The 27,439-nt window shown below is 40.1% G+C and overlaps 1 pseudogene; it reads right to left on the reverse strand.

Moving 5' to 3' along the window:
• Nucleotides 1–4,841: 4,841 nt before the first annotated feature.
• Nucleotides 4,842–26,885, reverse strand: LOC100429559 (single-stranded DNA-binding protein, mitochondrial-like; annotated as a pseudogene).
• Nucleotides 26,886–27,439: the final 554 nt, after the last annotated feature.

Consider the following 27,439-nt stretch of genomic DNA (forward strand, 5'->3'; position numbering starts at 1 on the left):
GGAAAGTTTCAGTAAGTTTTTACAGTAAAAAAAAAATGAAATATTATTATCAACAAATATTGCTCTCAAGGAGGAAAGGCTGATAATTTAAGAAGGCCTAAATGAGAATAGGCCCAGACACAATATTTCATAATGCAAAATACGTTAGAATGTTGCAAAGTCAAAAATTTAAATATAAAGTTCAACCAACCACAAGGCACAGGTCACATGAATGTTAAGAGTATTGAATTAACTGAGCATGGCTTTTGCTTAATAGATTGCAAAATTCCTGGAGACAGGGATTCTCCCATCTGAGATTCTCCTATCTGACTCATCTTTGTATCCCCAACAATGTCCAGGACATTGCATATAACAGGCTTTAACACATTAAATTAAATACATTTTTTAAAGAGTGGCTTATCTTTCTTGACAGAGACAAGAAGCATTTAAAGTTAAATGCAAGAAGTTAAAGAAAGATGGGTAAAGTTTTATCATGTGCCAGAAACTGTTAGAAGTTCAATCAGAGAATGAGACAGATTCTATTATCTCCATTTTAGAGATAACAGAACAGAAAGATTAAATAGCTCACACAACTGGAAAGTGGTAGCAGTGGGAATCCACACCTGGGCTGTTGACGTTTACAGTTCACATTCTAAACCATTGCACTATAGTGGCAGATAACACGACCAGCGAACAGCCAGAGCTTTGTTTGCTGAGAAATTCATCAACAGAGATGTTTACTATCATCAACCTATCATCAAGAGTGTATAGGATGTTTACTATCATCAGGAGCATATAGCTCCTGTTTGAATTCAAGAAATACAGTGTAGGGATTGAACACTCTTATTTTTGCCATTACTCTAGACCTAAGTTTAAACTCTGATTTTGACACAGCTTGGCTGTGTAACCTTGTATATGTTACTAAACTTCTACAAAACTCAGCCTCACCACTTGCGTAATAAGGCTAGTTATTCCTACCTCACTGAGTTGTTGTGATTACATGTTTAAAGCATTTGGCAGAGTGCTTGGTACATAATAAAAACTCAATAAATTATATGTAAAAAGTGTACTTACTTTGTGAGTAATATTCCATTGTATGGATATACACAATTTCTTTATTCACTTTTGTTAAACGAAAATTGCGGAGGCCATTAATTTGTACTGAGCTCCTGAACAAGACTCCAACAGATCAGATCAAACCAAAATGGAGTCACTCATGCTAAATGCTACATAATCAAGTTGAAACTTTAAGGAAGCAGATAGATCCCAAAACAAATCAGTTTTCCTGAAAACAGGAGATTCCAGTCTAGCTGAACCAGCATAATAAGGAAGTCCCCTCTGCTTTAATCCTTACCAAAAAAACGATTAGTTTACTTATTTTTTCTTTTCTGTTTTCTTGCTCTCACCTTGCAACCCCCACTGTTGCTCAGTGGAGCTCTCATTCTATTTTGTAGAATGAAGGTTACCCTGATTCATAAGTCATGAATAAAAGCCAATTATAACTAAATGTGTTATAATGTTGTCTTTAGACACTGTTGATGTATGCTTGGATTGTTTCTAGATTTGACTATTACTCATAAAGCGACAATGAACATCCTTGTTCAAGTCTGTACAGACGTATGCCTTACTTTTTCTTGGATAAATACCTAGTGTGGTGTGGGAGATATATGTTTAGTCTTTAAGAAACTGCCAAAGTGTTTTCCAAAGTGGATGGACATTCCCACTGGCAATGTATGAAGGTTGCAGTTCTTCTATATCCATGTCAACACTTGGTGTGGTCAGTTTTATTTATTTATTTACTCATTTACAGAAATTTTTATTGTGAATTAAAACATTCCTAAAATTTATTATCTTAACCATTTCTAAGGGTACTGTCAGATAGTGTTAAATATATTCATGTTGTTGTGAAACCTATCTCTAGAACTTCCTCATCTTGCAAATCTGAACCTCTCTATATATTAAATAACAGCTTCCACTTTGTTCTGTCTCCCCAGCCCCTGGCAACCATCATTCTTTCTGTCTGTAAGAATTTGAATACTTTATTTATTTATTTATTTATTTATTTTTGAGAAGGAGTCTTGCTCTGTCACCCAGGCTGGAGTGCGCTGGTATGATCTTGGCTCACTGCAACCTCTGCCTCCCAGGTGCAAGCTATTGTCCCGCCTCACCCTCCTGAGTAGCTGGGATTACAGGTGTCTGCCACCATGCCCGACTAAGTTTTGTATCTTTAGTGGAGAGGGATTTTGCCATGTTGGCCAGGCTGGTCTCGAACTCTTGACCTCAGGTGATTCACCTGCCTCAGCCTCCCAAAATGCTGAGATTACAGGTGTGAGCCACCGAACTGGCCTGAATTTGAATACTTCAGATACCTCATGTAAGTGGAATCATGCAGTATCTGTTCTTTTGTGACTGGCTTATTTCACTTAGCATATATCCTCAAGGTTCATCTATGTTGCAGCATCTATCAGAATTTCCTTCTTTATTAAGGTGGCATTGTATTCCATTGTATGTGTATTCCACATTTTGTTTATTCATTCAAGTGTCAATGGACATTTGGGTTCTTTACCCTTTTGGCTTGAAGAATCTGATGTAATGGTCATACTCATTATTGAGTATGATGAATAAGGATGCTATGAACCTGGGTGTGTAAATGTCTTTGAGATTCTGCTTTCAATCTTTTGGATATATACACAGAAGTGGGTTTGCTGCATCATACAATGGTTCTAATTTTACTTGTTTTAGTAACAACTAAAACTGTTTTCCAAAGCACCATTTTACAACCATACTAACAATGCACAAGGGTTTCACCTCAACATCCCTGCCAACACCTGTTATTTTCTGTTTTTTTTATAGTAGCCGTCCTAAAGAGTATGAGGTGATATCGCATTGTGTTTTAATTTGCATTTCTCTGACAATTATTGATACTAACCATCTTTTCATATGATTTTGGCCCCATTTGTATATGATCTTTGAAGAAATGTTACCCATTTGTTAATTGGGTTATTTGATTTTTTATCATCGTTAAATTGTATATTATATATTCTGGATATTAACACCTTATCAGACATACATGTTTTGCAAATATTTTCTCACATTCCGTAGGTTGCCTTTTCCTTCTGTTAATTGTATGTTTCTTTTTTTGTTTTGTTCTGTTTTGTTTTTTTTTTTTTTACCAGGTTCTCACTCTGTTTCCCAGACTGAAGTGCAGTGGCATAATCATGGCTCACTGCAACCTCAAACTTCTGGGCTCATGAGTTCCTCTTGCCTCTCAGCACACCAAAATTCTGAGATTACAGGAATGAGCCACTGTATCCAGCCTTGATTGTGTCTTTTAATGAACAAAAATCTTTAAGTCTGATGTATCGCTATTTGTTTTCCTTTTGTTGCTTGTGCTTTGGGTGTCAAAACGATTTCATATCAAAGAAATCATTACCAACTCCAATGTCATAAAACATTTTCCTTGTGTTTTCTCCTAGGAGCTTTATAGGTTTAGGTATTAATTTAGGTCTTTAATCCATTTTGAGTTAATTTTTACATATGGTATAAGGTAAGAGTCTGACTTTTTTTTTTTTGAGACAGGGTCTTACTCTGTTGCCCAGGCTGGAGTGTAGTGGCATGATCATACCTCACTGGGGCCTTGAACTCCTGAGCTCAAGGAATCCTCCCATCTCAGTCTCCCAAGTAGCTGGGACTATGGGTATGAGCCACCAAGCCCCGTCTCTTATTACTTATTTATTTTATTTTATTTTTCTTCCCTAATGACTGGCTAAAACTTCCAATACTACATTGAATGGAAGCAGCAGGAATAAGCATCCTTGTCTTGCTCCTGATCTTAGAGGAAAACTTTTCAGTCTTTCACCTTGAGTAGGATATTAATGATGAAATTTTCATATCTGGTCTTTGTTATATTGAGGTAGTTTCCTTTATTCCTAGTTTGATGAGTGTTTTTATCATGAAAGGGTGTCGATCTTGCCAAATAGGTTTTTTTGGTTTTGCATCAATTGAGATAGTCATGTGTTTTTATCCTTTATTCCGTTAATGAGTTGTATTACATTTATTGGTTATCATATATTGAACTATAGTGTATTCTAGAAATAAATACATCCTTTGGTCATGGTACATTATCCTTTTAAAATTCTATTGAATTAAGTTTGCTAGTTTTTTTTTAAGGATTATTGCATTAATATTCATCAGGGATGTTGGTCTTTAGTTTTCTTTTCGTATGGTGTCTTTATCTGTCTTTGGAATCAGGTTAATTATATTGGCCTCACAAAATGAGCTGGGATGTGTTCCTTTTCTTTAAATTTTTAAAGAAAAATTTGGAGGAGGATTGTTGTTGACTATTTTTCAAATGTTTGATAGAATTATTCAGTGAAGTCATCTGATCCTGGGCTTTTCCTTATTGGGAGTAGTGTGGGTTTTTTGGTTTTCGTTTTTGTTTCTGAGAGAGTCTCACTGTGTCACCCAGGCTGGAGTGCAGTGGCACAATCTCAACTCACTGCAACCTCTGCCTCCTGGGTTCAAGTGATTCTCAAGCCTCAGCCTCCCAAGTAGCTGGGATTACAGGTGCTCGCCACCATGATCAGCTAATTTTTGCATTTTTAGTAGAGATGGGGTTTCACCATGTCAGCCAGGTTGGTCTCAAACTCCTAGACTCAAGCGATCTGCCCACCTTGGCCTCCCAAAATACTGGGATTACAGGCATGAACCACTGTGCCCAACCCTGGTTTTTTTTTGTTTTTGTTTTTGTTTTTTTTTTCAAAATAAGAACATTTTAAGTCTTGTCCTTAGAAACTATAAAGATTGTACATGATTTGGAATTGAGACTGTACCAAACAATGGTCAAAGAAGAATTACTCACTCTATGCCTTCTCTTTTGTCTGGTCCCTCAGAAATATAATGTTATCAGCTGTGATTGTCGCCTCATGTTATTTGTATCCAAGTATTCATCATAGTTTACCTCCCTCCCACATAACTTCTAGACCTCTTTTTCATATACTGATATGCCACATCTCTCAGGCTGGGTAGGAATACTGATGCTCTGTGCCGTGTTGACTTTTGACTGGCATATCCATTTCAGCTAGGATTTCAAGACACTACATCACCTATTATAGAAAAACTCATTTCCTTTCATGATCATACCCTAATAATCATCTTCCTAATTAGCTCTTTAGTACTGTACATTATTTCTCTAATATTAACAACTAAATTAACCCATCTAAGCACCCATTTGCTATACCTCATTTTCCCTTGATTGCTATATCTCATTTGTGGGTAAAGAAAATATTGTGACTAGATTTTTTCCCCCCAACTATTAAATCACAAGGTCTTGGCCCACTTGCCCAAGTAACTGCACATCATTCAGAGATCTTTCAAAAACCAAACTGCTAGATATTTTGGACTCATGTCTTACAAACTGATGAAGCATCTGCAATACAGGTCTTCAAAACACGGCTTCTGCTTTCTTTTCTTACAATCCAATCTTTTGTCTTTTTCTGATGCTCTAGCCTGGACAGCCTCAAGCCAGAGGATCTGTTGGGAGGTTTTAAATTACTGATTCAACCTCCTCACTAGTTATTGGTCTGTTCAGATTTTCTTTTTCTTCATGATTCAGTCTTGGCAGCTTGTGTGTTTCTAGCAATATTTCCATTTCTTCTAGGTTATCCAATGTATTGGCATACAGTTGTTCATAGTATTCATTTTGTCTTAGTCTGTCTTTTGTGGCTATAATAGAACACTTAAGGCTGGGTCATTTATAAAGAAAAAAGTTTCTTTAGCTTATGGCTTTGGAAGCAGGGAAGTCCAAAATGGTGGCCACATCTGGTGAGGGCCTTGAGCTGCTACATAGCATAGCAAGTAAGGGGAAGGGGAAGAAAGCCATGTGAACAGAGACAAGTACAAAGGCCTGGGCTGGCTTTATATCTACTTGCTTTTGAGGTAACTAACCAAGTTCCTAGAGAACAGCATTAGTCCATTCGTGAGGGCTCCACACCTGCAACCCAAAAACCTCTTACTAGGCCTCACCTCCTAACACTACTGTGCATTAAGGAATTAAGGTCTCAACACATGAACTGCTGGGGGACATAGTCAAACCACAGCACTCTTATAACCCTTTTCATTTCTGTGGCATCAGTTGTAATATCTCCTATTTCACTTCTGATTTTAGTTATTTGAATCTTCTGTCTTTTTTTCCTTAGTTAATCTAGGTAAGGGTTTCTCAATTTTATTAATCTTTTCAGCTCTTAGCTTCGTTGATCTTAGCTTCATTGATTTTTAAAATAATTTTTCTCTTCTCAATTTTACTTATCCCCGCTCTAGTTATTTCCCTAAGATGGTAAATTTTATGCTATATTCCTTTTTTTTTTTTTTTTTCCTGCCACAGTATCTTACTCTGTCACCCAGGCTGGAGTGTAGTGGTGTGTGGTGTGATCATGGCTCACTGCAGCCTCAATCTCCCTGTCTCAAGTGATCCTCCCGCCTCAGCCTCCTAAGTGGCTGAGACTATAAGTGCACACCATCATGTCTGGAGAATTTTTAAAAATATATTGTAGAGACAGGGTTTCTCTGTGTTGCCCAGGCTGGCCTCAAATTTCTAGGCTCAAGTGATCCTCCTGCTGCGACCTCCCAAAGTGCTTGGATTACAGGCTTGAGCCACAATGTCTGGTCCTCAATGATCTTTTAATTCTAAGGTAGTCTTTCAAAATTCTTTAAGAATTCACTTTGGGTACATGTGTCTCCTTTACTTTACATGTTCATAGCTCTCAAATGTTGGCACTGATCTGCTGTTGGAATTCTGAGTCAATTATTCTCACTTTTCTCTAGGAGAAGCAGCACTATCAAGGGACTGAAGTTTGATGAAGAGATATGCTCTCAACTATTTTTCAACTTGACTTTTTCATCATCACATTTTCAGATATTCATCCCACCAAAAAAAGGTGGTTGTATGAAATGATATTGTTCTCTTAATTTTTTAAAAAGTGGCATTTATAACATTATTGTAGATACTCATATGTTTAACTTTGGAGATTTATTTTTCAAGAGCTTTATCTATCAACAATAAAACCAGCAATGATGTACACTACCTCAGATGGCTTTAGGATGCTGATTGTGTTGTTGAAATTATACAGTCTAAACCACGGATGTGACTACTTTTACACTAGTACTTAAAAAAAGCTAAAACCCCTCTTTGTTAAAACAAATGAAACCTAAAACACTACTATGTACTGTATAATAGATAGCAAAAATGTTTCAAGACAATTAGACTTAGGTGCAATTTGAAATACGTTTTTCTCTTTGATTCTTAATGATTACCAGTGTCAGGTTCTTCTCTGTTTTTGCCTTCAAAACCAGAAATTCCCTTTCTTTCATCTAATTATTCGCATTATAAACTATATCACTTTGAACACATCCAGTAACTCCAACTCCACACAGTGGCTTCATCTGCAATTTAAATCTCCATATCTCCCATTATTCCTGTTGAAGGCTATTGCTTCAATGTAATTTATTCAACGTTTTTATTCAAAAGATATTATTAATTGCACATCAAACTATGTGCCAAGGCTCTGTACCAGAGACAGAATAGTGAATGGGAAAAATGTAGTCACTCTCGTGGAATTTATAGTCTAACTGGGAAGATAGATAATTGAAAAAGCAATTGTAAGGTTGATGAGTATTATAATAAAAGGGATTCAGAATGTTTGTTATGGGAACATTTCTTTTCCCTCTGGGCTTCAGGAGAATAAACCACTGGGTTAAAAACTATGACGATATTTCCTCTCTAATTTCCTACTCCTGGCAACCCCAAAAGAAAGATTTCACATAGGGAGTATCTGTATTAAGAAATAGAAACAAGTCCCTATGAATATTTTTTTCTTCCTTTTTAAGAAAATAGAAACATCCCTTTTAGCATTAGGCATATTTCTAGCTTACAGCTGCTCACTACTAAGATTAGGTATTTGTAACAATTCTGTTAATTTTCTCTTGGTGGCTATAGCTGTTCTTCACATTTTATAAACTATTACTGTTTGGGAGATACTTAGAAACAAACTCAAAAAATGATTGCATTCTTAGTTTTTAAACAATAGTTAAGGCAGTTGTTAGGTCATATCTACAAATGGGTTTCATGGGATACATGAAGAGATTTTGTTGGTCTTAGATTTCTTGAAATGCCTGGGAGGTCTTAGAGAAAAGACCCTGTTGACTCTAAGGCCACGTTTACAAGTCAACAGTACAGAAGCATTTTTGCTATGAAAGTCATTTGGCGGATCTACAAGCACAGTTCAGCCTGACAGGGAATAAGTAAATGAATGGCTTGATATCTTCCAAAGAATCAATGGGCCAACCTCAACCCCAGTGTTAACAGCAGCCTGAAAAACAAAAAAGTGGGTCACATCTGGTTAAAAACACCAAAGGGAGATACTACTATTCAAAAGGGTATACTGCTTTTCAAAAGGATAACCTAGCATTATCTTTTAACCAGGACTAGGCCAAAAATAAGATAAGTTACAGATTTTCATGGAGAATCCTAATAGTAATTATGACAGGCTCGGAGATCAGCTCATTTATGTGAGTTCCTTTTTTTCTGTCACCCTCATTCACAGAAGAGGGGAGAGGGTTTTGGCACTCAAGTCTTCTCCCAAACGCAGCCTCCTAACATCCCTGCTGTAAAGGGAAGAATCTGTGAGACGAAGTTAGCATTTCTATTGACTTCATATATTTTTTGACTGACAAGGAAAAAAGACAATAGACCTGGAGTAATCAGGCTGTACATTTGAGTGGATGTCAACTCCTTACGGTAGAAAGAGCCCCGAACTGGCCAGGCATGGTTAGCTCATGCCTGTAATCCCAGCACTTTGGGAAGCCGAAACTGGCAGATTGCATGAGTCCAGGAATTCCAGACTAGCATGGGCAACATGGCAAAACTCCTTTTCTACAAAAATATTTAAAAATTATCCAGGTTTTGTGGCACGTGCCTGTGTCTCAGCTATTCAGGAGGCTGAGGCAGGAGGATCACCTGAACCTGAGAAGGTAGAGGCTATGAGCCATGATCACACCACTGCACTCCAGCCTAAGTGACAGAGTGAGACCCTGTCTCAAAATTAAAAAAAAAAAAAAATAGAAACAACAACAAAAAAAGCCCGGAACCCTGGGAAATGAGAAAATCTCTTAATTTCTCTCTCTCTTCTTGTTTTTTGTTTGTTTGTTTGTTTTTTGGTTTTTTTAGTGGACTGAATTAGAAGGCATGGTAGTTCATACCTGTAATCGCAGTACTTTGGGAGGCTGAGGCTAGGAGTTTGAGACCAACCTGGGCAACATAGCAAGACCCTGTCTCTACAAAAAATGTAAAAATCAACCAGGCATTGGCCAACATGGTGAAACCCCATCTCTACTGAAAATGCAAAAATTGGTCAAGCATGGTGGCATGCAACTTTAGTCTCAGCTACTTGGGAGGCTGAGGCAGAATAATTGCTTGAACCTAGGAGGCAGAGGTTTCAGTGAGCCAAGATTGCATCACTGCACTCCAGGCTAGGCAACAGAGCAACTGTCTCAAAAAAAAAAAAAAAAAAAAAAAAAAAAAACTTAGCCAGGCATGGTGGCTTGTGCCTGTAGTCCCAAAAACTTGGGAGGCTGAGGAGGGAGGATCCATTGAGCCAGAAAGGTTGAAGTACAGGGACCCATGATCGTGCCACTGCACTTTAGCCTGGGTGAGACAGCATGACCCTCTCTCAAAAAAAGAAAAAAAAAAAAGGTTTAACATCTGACATTTGAATAATTTGAGATACTTTAAAAATTCAGCTTCTGATTAGTGGTCTGGGAGGGGAATGGAGTGGAGGTAGGTGGTCCTGGGGTTAGGGATAGGAGTGTGGGTTGAGATGTGTTTTCTAAAAGCTCCCCTCATGATTCTGCTGGGGGACGAGTCATGTTCTGCTCTAAAGTGCTCAGGGATGATTTTAGGAAACACAGTTAATAGCCCACAAGTAATACATTTGTACTACCTGTACAAGTATTGCACTACATGAAGTTTTACAAACTGTGCTGAAAATATAATATTTGTTGCTCTTTCCTCCTATCTCCTGAAAGCTAATCTGGTTTGACCCCAGGGTTATATATAGTAATCACAATGATAAAGTTAATAATACTATAATTTACCATATGCCAAACACTGATTTCAAAATTTCATGTCTTCATGTAAGACTGTTTACAGTTCTGTGGGATATAGTATGACTATTAGCCCCATTTTACAGATGAAGAAATCAAGGCAAAGAGAAGCCAAGTAACTTACGTATGACAACAGTATCACGCATAGCAGAGTGTACCAGGTAGATTCAGGCTGTCTGGAGAAACCCAACTTGCTTCCCTCTAACATTGGGTGGCAGCGTGGTTTTATGCAAAAAGGCTAGGCATTGGCATGAGACACTTACTCAAGATCTGGCGCAATCACTCAGTAGCTATGTCATCTCAGGTGACCTTCCTTCACCTTGCTAGGTGTCTTTGTCAGCTCAGACTGCCATAGCAAAATACCATAGGCTGGGTGATTTAACATCAGAAATTTATTTCTCATAGATCTGGAGGTTAGGAAGTTCAAGACCAAAGTGCCGGCCAATTTGGTACCTGTGAAGGGCTTCTTTCTGGTTTAAAGACAAACGCCTTCTTGCTATATCCTCACATATCGGGGAGAGAAAGGGCTCTGGTCTCTGGTCTCTCCCTCTTTAATAAGGGCACTAATTCCATCATGAGGCCTCCATCCATATTGAGGCAGGAAAATAGGGTCTGGAGGCAGGGAACATAAGGCCGATTCACACTTCAGCTATGACAGGAAACATCCTCTCCATAGGGCGTTCGCTGAGCAAACGACTTTGTAACTTTATTTCATCCTGTCCATTTACATAATGTGTACACCAAGTAACCAATGGAATCCTCTAGAGGGTATTTAAACTCCCACAAATTCTGTAATGGTGCCCTAGTGCCCCTATACTCGGGCCTGCTCCTACACTGTGGAGTCCAGTTTAATTTTCCATAAATTTCTTCATTCTTTCCTTGCTTTGGTGATGCGTTTTGTCCAATTCTTTGTGCAAGGTGCCAAGAACCTGGGCACCCTTCTCCAGTAACATTATGACTTCATTTAAACCTGACACTTCCCAAAGGGTCCCATCTCCAAATACCATCCCATTGAGGATTAGGGCCTCAATATTGAATTTGGAGAGACACAAACATTCAATCCATTGCACTAAGATTCAGTTTCTTTATCTGCAAAGTATGTATCACACCTATTTATAAGGTTTGAGAATGAAATAAGATGTTTATAGGCGTTAGCCCAGTCTCGTAATAAAACCAAAGGAAAACATTCAAAATAGGTATTGACTATGTATCAGGTACTTTTGAATAAAATGTAAAGAATGAAAATCGCTTATTGAATACTATGTCTTCAGAGTTATGCTAAATGGGTTTATGTATTATATTCATTTAATCTTCCATCACCCTTATGAAGTAGGTATGATGAAAACTGAGGGGTTGAATATTTTCCTGACGTCACAACTGCCAAATGGGAGTGGAGCCTACAGCCAGGGCATGCGCTCTGAGGTGGTCTGTTGTCTCTTTTTAGACAGAAATATGCAAACAATTATTTAAATGTTCACAAAATAAATTTAAATGGATTTTTACTTAAAATAGTAGGAGAGAAATCCGTTTTTCACCTTTATGGTCACCTTCTCTGCTGAGTAAAAATTGGGATACGTGCTCTTTCAATGGGACAAGGTGGCCCAAAAAGAACCCAGAAGTGGAATTCTCTTTCTTGCCTCTCTCTTCCTTCCACCCTCCCTCTTTGATGTCAACCTTCCACTATTGATGCCTGTTCCTCCACGTTTACCCAAGGCCAACTTTGAGGGAAGAAATGTAGCTGTGAAAACACTGGCCCTAGGGCAACATTCTTTTCCAGTGCTAGAATTCTTTAGTGTATGAGCTGTCGCCCAGTCCCTGGTTTTCCATCTCTGATTAGTCATAGGGTGTAGAAACATTTATACTCTCTCCTCCAGAAGAATTCTTCGGCAAGTTTTCCCACCTACATCCCAGCTTACACGCTGAAGGAACATCATGCTTAAACAGAGAAAAGCTTAGTTTTAGGGGAAACTGATAAACAAGCTGGGATTGAGTTCCCTTTTTAGGAATATTTTCTAGATTGAAGAAAATCAGTTCTACTCTTAATGTGTTAAAAATGTGTCATGTGTTGGTTATGGAATTTGTGCGAAAAACATAAGATGGTATTGAAGTGTTCTAAAAAAACTGCAGCATCATCAGGAAACTATGCAAGTGATATTAGAAACAAAAGCTCTGACAGAAAAACCTCATTTCCACAGAACCAGAAAAATGAATGCAACCCCTGGATCTCTGGCAGGATCCAAACAGTTGGCTTCTCAAGGTAACCACTGAGAGGCTGGAGGTCAAGTTCAGGAAGGTAGCACGTAGAAACCACACTATTCATACAGCCAAGTGGAGACAGTTAATCGATCACAAAGAAAAATGAAAATTGCAACTTCTAGAATTTAAAGGGGTTAGTCCCTGGAATCTTGGCTCTGTTAATGGCATCGAACTCTCAGGTTAATATTAAACAAACCACACTCTGGTATTCACTACCTTATCATGAGCCAAAGGAAGATAAGCAAAATATGCAGGGCTTTGACACAGCTGGAGTGGGCCACGTAACAGAATAGCTCTTGAAGAGCCTTTTACTACTAGTACCATCCTGGTAACAAATAATGTTTAGTGATGATTAAGTGAATATTCTCACCAAAGAAATATGCAAAAATGTCCTCATATATTTTTGTGTCTTAATCTCTTTTCTTTCCAATCTATAATTTTTCTTTAGCACAGGTTTCCTCATTCACTTAGTTTCAATGTTATTTAATCTTTATATAAATAGCCTTAAATCCCATAGAGAAATCAGCAGGTCACTAAATACTTAAATACTTATTAAGAAAACGACAGAAGAAATTTTTTCTATCTCCCTCTTTCTCTTCTCTTTTTAAACGAAGGTTGGTTGACAGTGGGTGATCTCAGGCCTAAAGTATTTGGCTTTCCCCATTGTTCAGGACTCTGGGTAAGCCTTGGTAGGCGAGTGATCTACAATGAAGATGACAATCCCCACCCCCCTTCTTTGCATTTAGAAGTTGGGCCTGTGGGATTTTACAATGTGCTAGCACTGTTAAAGACTATTCATATTACTGCCTTTTTGGTTGATAAATTTGTATATCAGGGTAGTTATTATAACTACCCTGAGCTAAAAAATGAACTAGAGATTTTTGCAAATACGCAAAAACTGCTCTTACTTCAGAAAAAAGCAAAAAAAAAAAAAAAAAAATCCCCCCAACAATCTCAGCTTTCGTAATTAATTTCAAAGGACAACCATCAGAATAGTATTCTTTCCCCAAAGTGGGAAAATTGAAAAAAATATATACTTTAAAAGATTTTGGAACTGCAAAACAGACAAATGTCCCAACTTTTAAAATATGAAGTTAATAAACAGTTTAAAAATCTTGCTGAGCTAATTAATGAGACCTGTTCCCCAAACACTCGCTGTTGTCTTGAAGTTGAAGGAAGAAAAGGCTCTTTTTCCCACCCCTCCCCCATCCAGCAGGAGGAGCTGGAAATAGAGACTTGGTAAGTGGGCCCCGAAAGGGTTATCCCTTTCCAGTAAGCCTGGGTACAGTTAGTGCTACTAGGACAGGATGCTGGCTGAGTACAAGCCCGGCCGGAATTCCCAAAACAGAGGCACAGCTGGGGTGGGGCAGAAGCAGAGTCCTCCAAATTCACAGCTGCTACCAGTTTCAAAACTGTTTTTAGAAGCCGCAGGGCTGGGAGGGGAACAGGTTCTCTTCACTTAGTGTGGCTCAGTTTGCAATTCTGGGACAGGAGCCAGATAGAGGATATTCTCCCATAATTCTTAAAGACGATGTGTGCTCTCCGGAGAGATATAATGTTACAGACTATTAGAACTCGGTGGGCCTTGGGAGGTCATCTAGTGGATCCATCCACTCATCCTACAAGCCAGGCAGTGGAGGCTCACACCTGTAATCCCGGCTCATTTGGGAAGCCGAGACAGGCAGCTCACGATGTCAGGAGTTCAAGACCAGCCTGGCCAACATGGTGAAACTCCATTTCTACTAAAAATGCAAAAATTAGCTGGGCTTGGTAGCGGGCGCCTGTAATCCCAGCTACTCGGGAGGCTGAGGCAAGATAATCTTTTGAACCTGGGAGGCGCAGGTTGCAGTGAGCCGAGATCATGCCATTGCACTCCATCCTGGGTGACATGAGCAAAACTCCATCTCAAAAAAAAAAAAAAGTCTTTCCCCTTATCAGTCAGTTATTTAATGGACACATACCATGTGACCCTACATGGTGGGATCAGACAGCCTCTGGGCCCTCAAAGCTTATCATTTTTTCAGGAGACTTATATATAAACAGAATATAACTATACAAGGCAGTATCTGATATGTTTTAAATGATGGTGTTCACAGTAAGTGTGAAGAATCCAAAGGACACAATCATTATGAGATGAGTACTCAGAAAAAGCTTCAACAAGAAGGTAGACTTGAGCTACATTAATATGAGTAGGCACTCCAGATGAAAGAACAGAGTGACCATGGGGGTGAGCTGTAAAAGACATTCAGCAAAAAGTGACTAGAAAAGTCTCAGAGTATCCAGCATGGGTTGGTATTATACTACAGATAAATGGCCATTACACATTGATATTATCAGATATTAGACAAATGGCCAGTTTTATCTTGTAAGCAATTGGGAGCCATTGAAGACTTTCGGATAACACGATTACCATGTTAACAAGTTGATTTGATGGCAAAGTGTAGGATGAATTGAAGGAGGAAGAGTTGTTTGAGTGAGGCTAGTTAAGACGCCAGTACAAAAGTTCAAGTACAAAGGCAAGTTCAAGTTTGGTGGTAGGATTGGACATTGATAATGTAGATATGTTAAAAAAAATATAATGAACAACCAATGGAAATTTTTTTTTTTTTTTTTTTTTTTTTTTTTTTTTTTGAGACAGAGTCTCGCTCTGTCGCCCAGGCTGGAGTGCCTAATAGAACTTTTTAATTGCCGGGTGCGGTGGCTCACGCCTGTAATCCCAGCACTTTGGGAGGCCGAGGCGGGCAGATCACGAGGTAAGGAGATGGAGACCATCCTGGCTAACACGGTGAAACCCCGTCTCTACTAAAAAAATAGAAAAAATTAGCCGGGCGTGGTGGCATGCGCCTGTAGTCCCAGCTACTCGGGGGGCTGAGACAGGAGAATCGCTTGGACCCGGGAGGCGGAGGTTGCAGTGAACCGAGATTGCACCACTGCACTCCAGTCTGGGCAACAAAGTGATACTCCGTCTCAAAAAAAAAAAAAAAAAAAAGGAAAAAGAAGTTTTTAATCAATTAGATTTTGAGTGTGAGGAAGAGAGGCAGGAATACTAGGTTCAAGCTGGAGTGACCAGAAATATGGTTCCAGTTGAATGGATTGGGTAAGTGAAGAGATGGAAATAATATTGAAGGGAATTTCGGTTTTAGATATGCCAATATGGAAAAAATAGACATCCAAGCAGAAAAGAGAAAGTCCTTTAAAAAATATAGAGAGCTGTACAACTGCAAGGCATTAATATTCAAAACATTTTTCAACAAATGCTTTTGGTTTCTATCTGCATCTTTGGGCATAGTTTCAACAGTATTGGTCTCACCAACTTAACCAGCTGAGATGGGAAGGATTAAGTTGATCACAATGTATGACATACTCTTCATACAGAAGTTGAATGCTTGTAACTCAAAGGTTACAAAATGTCACTTTTACTTTATAATAATGGAGAAATAATTGGAGACATAAAAGCTTTGAGTAATCTATTCAATTGAGAATATTCCTGTGGAAAATGAAAAACGCAGTCAATGAATTTATGATTGTTTTTTGTTAAGCTACTGGGTTTAAACATTTCAACCTGATGTTTTTCTTATGAAATAAAATTTAAAAATATTGTGTAAGATGGTCGTGTACTAATAGGGTTGGGATCAGATCAAATGAAGCTTCATTGTTTATAAAGTCACTTAATTTGCCACTATTGTGACCTAGAAATGTTGAGCCACAAAGCAAAGGGAGCTTTGTTAACTACGAAGTAAACAGGATTCTGTAGTTTTCCTCCTTTCTTTCTCTAACCAGGAAGGACTTATCCACTGGCACAGAAGGCATAATGCCTAGGGATCATGAAACTTTTAAGAGGCCTATGAAATTCTACTAAATTTTACCTGAGAAGGAAAAAAATTGAAATACTTAAAGTTATATCAAAAATAATTTTAATACTGATATTATAGTGTGAGGGGCCCACATAGTCAAAGTGCCTAGGCCTCATGACAGTCATAATGCAGCCCTGCCTCCTGTATTTAAATCTTAGTCATCAATTCTAACCATAAAACCATGGCTTTTTGCATTGTTCTGCATATATTTATACACTTTGTGATCCTGTTTTTTCAATTTTTATTAAAATATATATAAACCTTTTTTTTTTTTTTTTTTTTTTTTTTTTGAGACGGAGTTTCACTCTTGTTGCCCAGGCTAGAGTGCAATGGTGTTAGCTTGGCTCACCGCAACCTCCACCACCCAGGTTCAAGTGATTCTCTTGCCTCAGCCTCCCAAGTAGCTGGGATTACAGGGATGCACCACCACACCTGGCTAATTTTGTAATTTTAGTAGAGATGGGGTTTCTTCATTTTGGTCAGGCTGGTCTTGAACTCCCGCCCTCAGGTGATCCTCCTGCCCCCTGCCCCGCCTCGCATCCCAAAGTGCTGGGATTACAGGCGTGAGCCACCGTGCCAGGCCCATAAACATAATTTTAATTATCACCAAGTTCCACAAAGTTTGCAAAGACAAATAGTCTCCCAACCCCTTATTTTCCATATCCCTTTTCCCAGAGGTATCTATTTTTAACTTTTAAAGATGCTTCATCCGTTATGTAACTCCATTTCTCTAAGTAATGTACTTGTAATGTTACTTCTGTTTTTTGTTTGTTTGTTTTTTTGTTTTAGACATTATTGACTTCCCTTCATGAACATGAGGATTTACGTATCTTTTGTCCTTCACCCTTACCAAATAAAGTGATAGATACTTCTAAGCTACTCATTCTCCTTATTTAGATTTATCTTATTTCTGAATAACTCAATGTTCAGGGTTAACATTGCTGTGACTCTGTAGGCTATTCAGTGTCGAGCCATATGGGCAACGATGATGACTTTTTCTTGACTGTACAACTTGTAGTTTTTCCTCAGTTAAGAATTGTCATCTTTCCTCACTTGCCCAATTTCCTTGTACACATTTATCCCTAATCCATATTCCCCACCAGATGGTTAAATCTTTTCTTTTCTTTTCTTTTTGAGACAGAGTCTCCCTCCGTCGCCCAGGCTGGAGTGCAGTGGCGCAATCTTGGCTCGCTGCAAACTCCACCTCCCAGGTTCACGCCATTCTCCTTCTTCAGCCTCCCCAGTAGCTGGGACTACAGAGGCCCACCACCATGCCCAGCTAAGTTTTTGTATTTTTTAGTAGAGACAGGGTTTCACCATGTTAGCCAGGATAGTCTCGATTTCCTGACCTCCTTATCCGCCTGCCTGGGCCTCCCAAAGTGCTGGGATTACAGGCGTGAGCCACCGCGCCTGGCCAAATCTTTTCTTGATACATTCATTCATGTTGAGTATTACCTCAGTTTTATTGTCTTAAGTTTCTTATGGAGCACTTGGGCCTAATAGTGTCCAGATGAGTTGCCCCCATGCTTGGTACATCATCCTGAGTAAGTGTGGGAATTCCTTTTGCATTTCTCCTATGTTATATCTCTTTTACCCTGTAACTCTTGTGTTTATTTTTCAAGACTTACTCCATTATTTTGGTGGTGCACATCCTGCAGTAACTCCTTCAGAAAAATATGTGTATAGGAGAGGGGTAAAGCTTTTGAGTAAAAGATATGCACCCTCACACTTAGTTCGGAAATTGGCTAGATATTTAAGACAATCCTAAGCAAAAAAAACAAAGCTGGAAGCATCCTACTACCTGACTTCAAACTATACTGCAAGGCTACAGTAACCAAAACAGCATGGTACTGGTACAAGAATAGATATTTAGACCTGTGGAACTGAACAGAGAACTCAGAAATAAGACCGCACACCTACAACCACCAGATCTTTGACAAATCTGACAAAAACAAGCAATGGGGAAAGGATTCCCTATTTAATAAATGGTGTTGGGAGAACTGGCTAGCCATATGCAGAAAATTGACACTGGACCCCTTCCTTACACTTTATACAAAAGTTAACTCAAGATGGATTAAAGACTTAAATGTAGGCTGGGCGCGGTGGGTCATGCCTGTAATCCCAGCAGTTTGGGAGGCTGAGGTGGGCAGATAACCTGAAGTCAGGAGTTGGAGACCAGCCTGACCAAAATGGCAAAACTCCATTTCTACTAAAAATACAAAATTAGCCAGGTGTAGTGGTGCGCGCCTATAATCCCAGCTACTCAAGAGGCTGAGGCAGGAGAATCGCCTAAACCTGGGAGGTGACCCAAATACCCATCGATGATAGACTGGATAAAGAAAATGTGGTATATACATACCCATGGAATATTATGCAGCCATAAATAACAATGAGATCATGTCCTTTGCAGGGACATGGATGGAGTTGAAAGCCATTATCCTCAACAAACCAACACCAGAACAGAACACCAAACACTGCATGTTTTCACTTATAAGTGGGAGCTGAATGATGAGAACATATGGATGCATGGCAGGGAAACAACACATACTGGGGCCTGTCAGGGTGGGGTGGGTGTGGGTAGAGGAAAGGCATCAGGAAGAATAGCTAATGGATGCTGGGCTTAGTACCTAGGTGATGGGATGATTTGTGCAGCAAACCACCATGGCACATCTTTACCTGTGTAACAAACCTGCACATCCTGCACATGTACCCCTGAACTTAAAATAAAAGTTAAAGGAAAAAAAAAAAAAGAAATTGACTAGATAGTTAATACTATCTGGAAATTGGCCCGGCGCGATGACTCACGCCTGTAATCCCAGCACTTTGGGAGGCCAAGGCAGGTGGATCACCTGAGGTCAGGAGTTCAAGACCAGCCTGACCAACATGGAGAAACCCTGTCTCTACTAAAACAAACAAACAAACAAACAAAAAAAAAACAACTATTTGGAAACTATTTCCCTTCGGAATTTTGAATGCCTTACCCCATTTTCTTGTAAATTCCTGTGTTGCTGCTGAGAAGTTCAGAGCCCTTTTGATTTCTGATACTTTGTACGCAATCTTCCTTCTCCCATCCCACTGGAAACTTTAAAATCTTCTCATTGACCCCGTTGTCTTAGTCAGTTTGGGTTGCTGGAACAAAGTACCATAGACTGGCGTATATACAACACAAATTCTTATCTCACAGCTCTGGAGGCTGGAAGTCCAAGATCAGAGAGCCAGCATAGTCAGGTTCTGGTGAGGGCCTTCTTCTAGATTGCAGATGGCCTTCTTCTGGTTGTATCCTGACTCGGCAGAAAGGTGGAAAAGCGAGCTCTGTGGGGTCTCCTTTTATAAGGACACTTATCCCACTCAAGAAGTTCCACCCTTAAGACCTAATTACTTCTCGAAGGACCCACCTCCTAATACTATCACATTGGGGGTTAAGATTTCAACATATAAACTGGGGGCAGGGGAGACATAAACATTCTGTCCCTAAGTCCTGTGTTCTGAAATAGCTCTGTGATGTGTCTTGGTGTGGATATATTTTCATTGCTGGATACTCAGCGAACTGTTTCACACTGCAGACATGTATCCTTCAATTTTCAGAAATCTTAAATTATTTCATTGATGAAATAATTGCTTTTTCTAATCTATCTTTGAGGAATTTCTTCAGGACTGGCCTTTTACTTTGCCTATGTTTTACCTGTTATTTTATATGCTGTTTTCTTTCTTTCTGGGAGATGTCTTCAACCTTCTCTTCCAATCCATCTATTGAGTTTTCATTTTTACAACGTTTAAATTTATTTTTTGTTCTCTTTAAGTTTATTTTGTTTCATTAATTTTTGTTTCATTAATTAAAAATCTTCGAATACCTCTCTCTCTATATTATTATTATTATTGAAAGACGGGTGGGAACAGCCAGGCACAGTGGCTCTTGCCTGTAATCCCAGCACTTTGGGAGGCTGAGGTGAGTGGATTCTTTGAGCTCAGGAGTTCAAGACCAGTCCGGGCTACATGACGAAACCATGTCTCTACAAAAAAAAAAATGCAAAAAAATGCTAGTCATGGTGATACACACCTGTAGTTTCAGCTACTTGGGAGGCCGAAGTGGGAGGATTGCTTGAGCCCAGGAGGTGGAGTTGCAGTGAGCTGAGATTGCACCACTGCATTCCAGCCTGGGCAACACAGCAAGATCCTGTCTCAAAAAAAAAAAAAAAAAAAGTGGAGGTCGGGCACAGTGGCTCATGCCTGTAATCCCAGCACTTTGGGAGGCCGAGGTGATCAGATCACCTGAGGTGAGGAGTTGGAGACCGGCCTGGCCAACAAACATGGTGAAACTCCATCGTTACTAAAAATACAAACAAATTAGCCGGGCATGGTGGTGGGCACCTGAGATCCCAGTTACTAGGGAGGCTGAGGCAGGATAATTGCTTGAACCAGGAGGTGGAGGTTGCAATGAACCAAGATCGCACCACTGCACTTCAGCCTGGGTGACTCAGTGAGACTCCGTCTCACAAAAAATAAATAAATAAATAAATAAATAAAAAGATGAGAGGTTGTATTCATTCATTTTCGCACTGCTAATAAAGACATACCCAAAACTGGGAACGAAAAGAGGTTCAATTTGACTTAGAATTCCACATGGCTGGGGAGGCCTCTGAATGATGGCGGAAGGTGAAAGGTACTTCTTACATGGCAGCAACAAGAGAAAATGAGAGAAACAGTAAAAGCGTAAACTCCTGATAAACCCATTAGATCTCGTGAGACCTATCTACTATCACGAGAATAGCACAGGAACATCCCTCCCACAACATGTGGGAATTCTGGGGATAACAATTCAAGTTGAGATCTGAATTGGGACACAGCCAAACCGTATTGGGGTCTTGCTATGGTGTCCAGGCTGGCCTTTGACTCCTGGGCTCAAGTGATCCTTCTGCATAGCTGGGAATATAGGCATGTACTACCTTGCTGGACTCCTCTCTATAGATATTAATACTAATTTAAAAAGAAGTTTTACATTTTTTTTTCCTGACAGCCTAGTCTTTGTTTCCTTCAAGTTGCCTTTTGCTGTTTATGTATTTTATTTCAACATTTGTGCAGGAGGCTATCCTCAGATGTCTGATAATTCTTAATTGTCTGCTAATGATTAAGGGTATCACAATAAAAAGCCAAGCAGAAGCTCTCCGTACATGGGTGGCTTTCATTTCTTCACTGACATGGGTCAGCTATTTTGGTTTGGAACCTCCACTGTCTATTACGGTGTTTCCTCTTGGGCTGTTTGGATTCCCCACAGAAGGCACCTTCAGTCTCCTGTATGAATGGGGAAGGCCTGGCTCCCTGTATTCTGGTTGTCGTACTGGGAGAGGAGGGAGGTGGTGTCAATCCCCCTTGTGTTTGATACACTTCCCCTACCTTGACTTGGTTCCCTGGTTTAGAGATCCTCTGATTTCTCTGTTCGAAGAACACAGTTCTAATCTTCTTCTGGGGTTGCAGCTGCCTAGTTGTGTAGGGTGGGCCAAGGAATTGAGGAATCTAACTATTTCTTTCAACCAATCCTTTTGATCCTGTCCTCACCACCCTCCACTTCCAGGGTACTTGGTGCCTTCAATTCCTGGGCTTTTGCCTGACATTTCAGTGGATATTATATATGTATTTTTCTTAGCTGCCCTTGCTGCTAACTTAGGGTTAGGCTTTTTCAGACCTGCAAAGTCAATTTCCATTTGGCCATGTTCTTTCCTCCTTCAAAGGTGTTGTTGTCATTATCTCCCTCTCCTTGGTGTTTTATGCCTTAAAATAAGTCCTTTTGGTGTAGTTTCAGTAGGGTTTGGGAAGAAGCAAAGAGAGTTCAATCTCTATCTTTACCGGAAGTCACTGCAATTGAGTTTTTGATTATTAAAAGTTTGAACAGCCTCTTATTGCCAGGGTAACATGGCGAAACCCAGCCTCTACAAAAAAATAAAAAAATTAGCCAGGCGTGGTGGCGGGTAGTCCCAGCTACTCCAGAGGCTGAAACATTAGGATCACTCGAACCCAGGAGGTGGAGGTTGCAGTGAGGTGACATCATGCCACTGCACATCAACCTGGGTGACAGAGGGAAACCCTGTCTCAAAGAAAAAAAAAGATTTGAAGGCCAGGAGAGGTGGCTCATGCCCGTAATCCCAGAACTTTGGGTGAACAAAGTGAACAAAGTGAAACCCCGTCTCTACAAACAATACAAAAATTAGCCAGGTGTGGTGACCCACGCCTCTAGTCCCAGCTACTTGGGAGACTGAGGTGGGAGGATCACTTGAGCCTAGGAGGTGAAGGCTGCAGTGAGCAGTGATCGCGACACTGCACTCCAGCCTGGGCTCCAGAGACCCTGTCTCAAAAAAAAAAAAAAAGTATTTAGTATTTACTTTTTTGTATAAATACAATAATTTATGGGGCTTTTGAAATTTTGGATAACATTTTATAAGCATCTATGATCATCTGGCCAGTCTTAACACAGTGTTTTTTGTCCTCTTGTGTTGCTATAAAGGAGTCCCAAAGCTGGGTAATTCGTAAAGAAAAAAGTCTATTTGGCTTGCAGTTCTGCAGGCTGTACAGGAAGCACCAGCATCTGCTTCTGCTGAGGGACTCTGGCTGCTTCCACTCATGATAGAAGGGGAAAGGCAGCCAGAGCAGGCAGATTACCCGGCCAAAGAGGAGAAGAGAGAAGGGGAGGGAGATACCAGGCTCTTTTTTTTTTGAGACGGAGTTTTGCTGTTGTTGCCCAGGCTGGAGTGCGATGGCACAATCTTGGCTCACTGCAATCTCCACATCCCAGGTTCAAGCGATTCTCCTGCGTCTGCCTCCTGAGCAGCTGGGATTACAGGTGTGCGCCTCCATGACTGGCTAATTTTGTATTTTCGGTTGAGATGGGGTTTCTCCATGTTGGTCAGGGTGGTCTTGAACTCTCGACCTCAGGTGATCTGCCTGCCTCGGCCTCCCAAAATGCTGGGATTACAGGCTCTTTTTAACAAGCAGTTTTTAAGGGAACTAATTGAGTGAAAACTCGCTTATTACCTCAAGGACTGTACCAAGTGCGTCATGAGGGATCCTCCCCCATGAACTCAAACACCTCCCATTAGACCTCACCTCCAACATTGGGGATCAAATTTTAACATGATATTCGGAGGGAACAAATATCCAAACTATATCACACAGCTATTGCATTAACCTAGTGTTTTGCAAACTTGAGTAATGTTCTAACCCTACTTAAGGAAAAATGAAATCTATAGATTCCTGGTGCCGAATTACATTATTTTAATTACAACATTATTTACATGTGTACAAACAAGCATCCACTATTTATACTTACAGCTCTTGTCTAGTTATATAAGCAAAAACAAAAAAACCAATTCAACAAAAGCATGTATTTAATTCAAATTAACAACATAAATTTAATGTGATAGATTATTTTAATGGAGCAGCATTGCTGCTCTAAATATGAATATGGTGCTTATTGCTGTGTCCTGGGTTCTTTCAAGTTCTTCATCCATCTGCTACAATGTGTTGCATGAGAGACAAATTCATCCATCTCTCCCTGAATTTGAAACACAGACAAATCATTTTTCAGATAGCAAGATTTGTTGCCATACAAGCATGACTTAGCAAGAATGCATCTTTTACCTTCTGAGCCTGCATCTGTTCTTATTATATTAGTCTCTAACAAATATGACACAACTTCATGATGCCAAGGGGATCATAAATGTGAAAAAGCATTTTGCTCTTCTTTTAATTTAAATGTATTTTCTGAGGAATGTTTGTGCTGCCCACATGAGTTGACTGGTGACACTAGTTGGTCCTTAGCTCTCTGGGAAGCTTTCCTGGAGAAGGTGACCTTTTTATCAAAGCAGGAAAATAGTATGTACTTATGTAGAATTACAGAAATGAAAAGCACCTTTTCCTGGATTTTCTTCACAAAGTAAGAGCAAATACTAGGCTAATAGAGCTGCCTATTGGGAGAAGGGCACATTTGATGTGTCAATACCATTTCATTCTCGGGCAGACGGCCACCAGTTTGAGGTCTGTGGTAATTTGAACTATACTAAAAAGCAATGGGATCTGATTTTGTAAATCAAAATAGTTGACTTTGTTAAAATAATCAATATCTTAAAATTGTCTGCATAACTCCAATATTTTCCTCTTTTCCTGAAATGGACTCCTTGGGATTTCCCCTACGCTCACATAGCTAGAAATGCCCAGCAATCACTGGGAGGTATTACTTATCAGTGCATCAGATCCCCCTGCTAGTTCCCTGGAGAAGAAATCCACATAGTGTCTGGTCCTGCCCTCCAGGCCCTCAGTGTAAGATGGGAAACTCATGTAGCAGTATTTATTTATTTGAGACAGGGTCTCACCCTGTCACCGAGGCCAGAGTGCAGTGGCACCGTCACTGCTCACTGCAATCTCGAACTCCCAGTCTCAAACGATCTTCCCATCTCAGCCTCCCAAGTAGCTGGGTCTACAGGTGTGTGCCACCGCACCTGGCTAATTTGTATTGTTTTATTTTTTATTTTTTGGTAGAGACAGAGTCTCAATATGTTGCCCAGGCTGGTCTCTAACTACTGGGCTCAAGTGATCCTCCCTGCCTCAGCCTCCCAAAGTGCTGGGATTAGAGGCATGAGTCCCTGCACCTGGCCACGTCTTTGAAAAGCAGAGTAAGAACACAGAAGAATTTGGCTTCCATCTAAAAACTATGAGAGTTTTCTAGAAGGAAATAATGCTTGCTAAGGCAGGGCCAGTTGATTAATACCATAACTTGATCAAGCGCAGGTGTAAGTCTTGTTGGCCATCTCTCCTCAATACAGAGAGGCGGTGCCCAGAGGGAGGAGTCCTGGAAGCAGGGAGGGAGGTGGGGCGACGGGCCCTGGAGACACCAGATTCATTACAAATCAGCTGACAGTTTAGAGTCGGCTTTCCAGAGGGGCATCAAAAACATTGAACTGACCTCATCCAGCCTTCCTGTCTGATGAGTTGCACTGGAGCAGGAGGAGGTACAATCCAGGCTAGAGCGGTGTATCTTCTTGCAAGTGAATTGCAAGGGTGTGTCCAGGAACCTGAAACTTGCCTCTGGGAAAGGAAGCTGCAGAGCTACACTGAAGGTTAGGGCTCTTGCCAAATAGGCTGATTTAGGGCACATTCTAGTTCCAATAGCCAGCTGGAGTCTGGCAGGAGAACCAGTGCAAAACCAGACATAGAAGATGTCTGACCATGGCCTGGAAATCTAGATGGTGATCCCCCACCCCCTGCTTACCAGGCTAAGGCTGCAAATGTGTTTGGGTTAGCATGTGTTAGGGAGCTAGGGAGACCATGCAGGACTCCAACAAAAGGAAATGTTCCTCCTGCCTCTTGCCACTGTTCATACATATTCCATGTCTTCCTTTGCCTGAAGCCCTCTCATAGGACTGCTCTTTTCCTGGTCAATTTTTATATTGAACTGGGCTCATTCAGTTGCAAGTGACAGAATTCCAATACACATGAACATTCAGGATAAAGGGAGTGATAGGGCACTACCGATGGGCATGGAAGCCAGCGACTCTTGCATCTTCAACTTTCTCTGTATATTTTTAGCTCCCAGTGCAATAGTTTATTTTTCTCCTTCTATAGAAGTGGAACTCCAGCCAGTAGTAGGAGCAGGAGAGGGGAATGGAGGGATTATGTCTCAATTTTATGTCACTCCAGTTTACTAATTCCAAAGGAAAAAAGAAAAAGGTATCTTTCCCTTTCAGTGTTACCATGAAAAAGCCTAGCAAGGACTATGATGGGCTTAACTTGAATCTCTGGTCCCTTCTTAGACTAATTACTGTGGTTGGGGAAGGGGCCCCATGATTGGAGCCCACCCTCAGGCTAAGTGATTGACAGTCCCACAAAATGATTGACAGCCACATAAAATCTAATTGGAGCAGAAAAGGAAATCTCCAAAGGAAGGGATAATATTCCTTCAATAAGAGAAGAAAGATGCTGGGCACAGGCAAGACAACAGGTACCTTTTAGAATTCCTACTCAACCGCTAAGGCTCAGTTCAGGTGTCACTTCTTGGTACTGCCCATTCCTGTCCTTTCTATTGGGTTATGTGTCTCTCTTTTGGCTCATGTTACATTTTGGCTGTGCTGGTGTACCCTATTAATTTATAATTGTCTATCTATGTATTGGTCTTTCTGTGAGACAGTGAGCTCTTTGAGGATAAGCACTGTGGGCTATACCATTTGCATATCCTGCTTTGCAGCAGATAATGGAAGTTCCAGGAATGTTTTCAATAAAGAATGAATGAAGACAATCACAAAATGGCAGCCAGTCCTCTTGAGTTAAGAGAAAGGGGAAAGGAACATAATAAAAGTAAAAAGTACCAGATTTGGTGTAAATGCTTTATATTAACTAACTCATTTGATTCTCACAACACTTGCAGGAGGTATTATTCTTTCTACTTTACAGGTAGGAAGCTAAAGGTTAAGTTCCACAAACTTACATGGCTGATAGCCTTCAATATCATAATGAGCACTTAGGTAACTTAAATCTAGACCAGTTCTCTTTCAGCTACGCTTGCTTTCTTCCCCCACCTCCTCCCCTCTTCTTCTGGTTAACAATGAACTCATGTAACATAGGGATCTTCTTTTCACTTCTTAATAATTCCGACATTTTCCCCCAATAGATGGTTTTATTTTACCTAAAGGTATTCCCTGATCTGCTTTGTGTCTTTCATTTGCTTCTTTGTAAAATCAGAGGGTTGATGGAAAGACTCTGTAAAATCTTTTTCAGCAACAACATTATAAAATTATACAAATTAAATTAAGCCAAGAAAAATTTACAAGTAGGATAAACTCAGTGTAGACCGTGCTTTGTTCAAGTTTACCCCAAAGGTGGTGCTCTGGGTTTCTCACCCTCCACTTTCTCCGCATCTCTTGGGTTTCCCACCCTCCACCCTCTCTGCATCTCTTCCTTCTCTTTTTGGGGCTTCCTTTATTCTCCCATTTAGATCAATCAGTTGCTCTTCTCTGCCCAACAACTTAGTGCTTTTATTTTGCCCTTCTTTGGATTTCACATTTCAGCTCCCGTATTCTCAATATTTCTGTCCTCTTTGTCCTCTCGTCATTAGACTTTCTCTTCAGAGCCTTATTTCCTCAGAACTGGGCCATGCTTCCTACCACCTGTGCAGGTTAAATTGCCAGGAATAGTCCTAGGGTGTTAACAAT

Source organism: Macaca mulatta, chromosome 4, assembly GCF_049350105.2.
Source record: "Macaca mulatta isolate MMU2019108-1 chromosome 4, T2T-MMU8v2.0, whole genome shotgun sequence".
NCBI classification, from domain to species: domain Eukaryota; kingdom Metazoa; phylum Chordata; class Mammalia; order Primates; family Cercopithecidae; genus Macaca; species Macaca mulatta.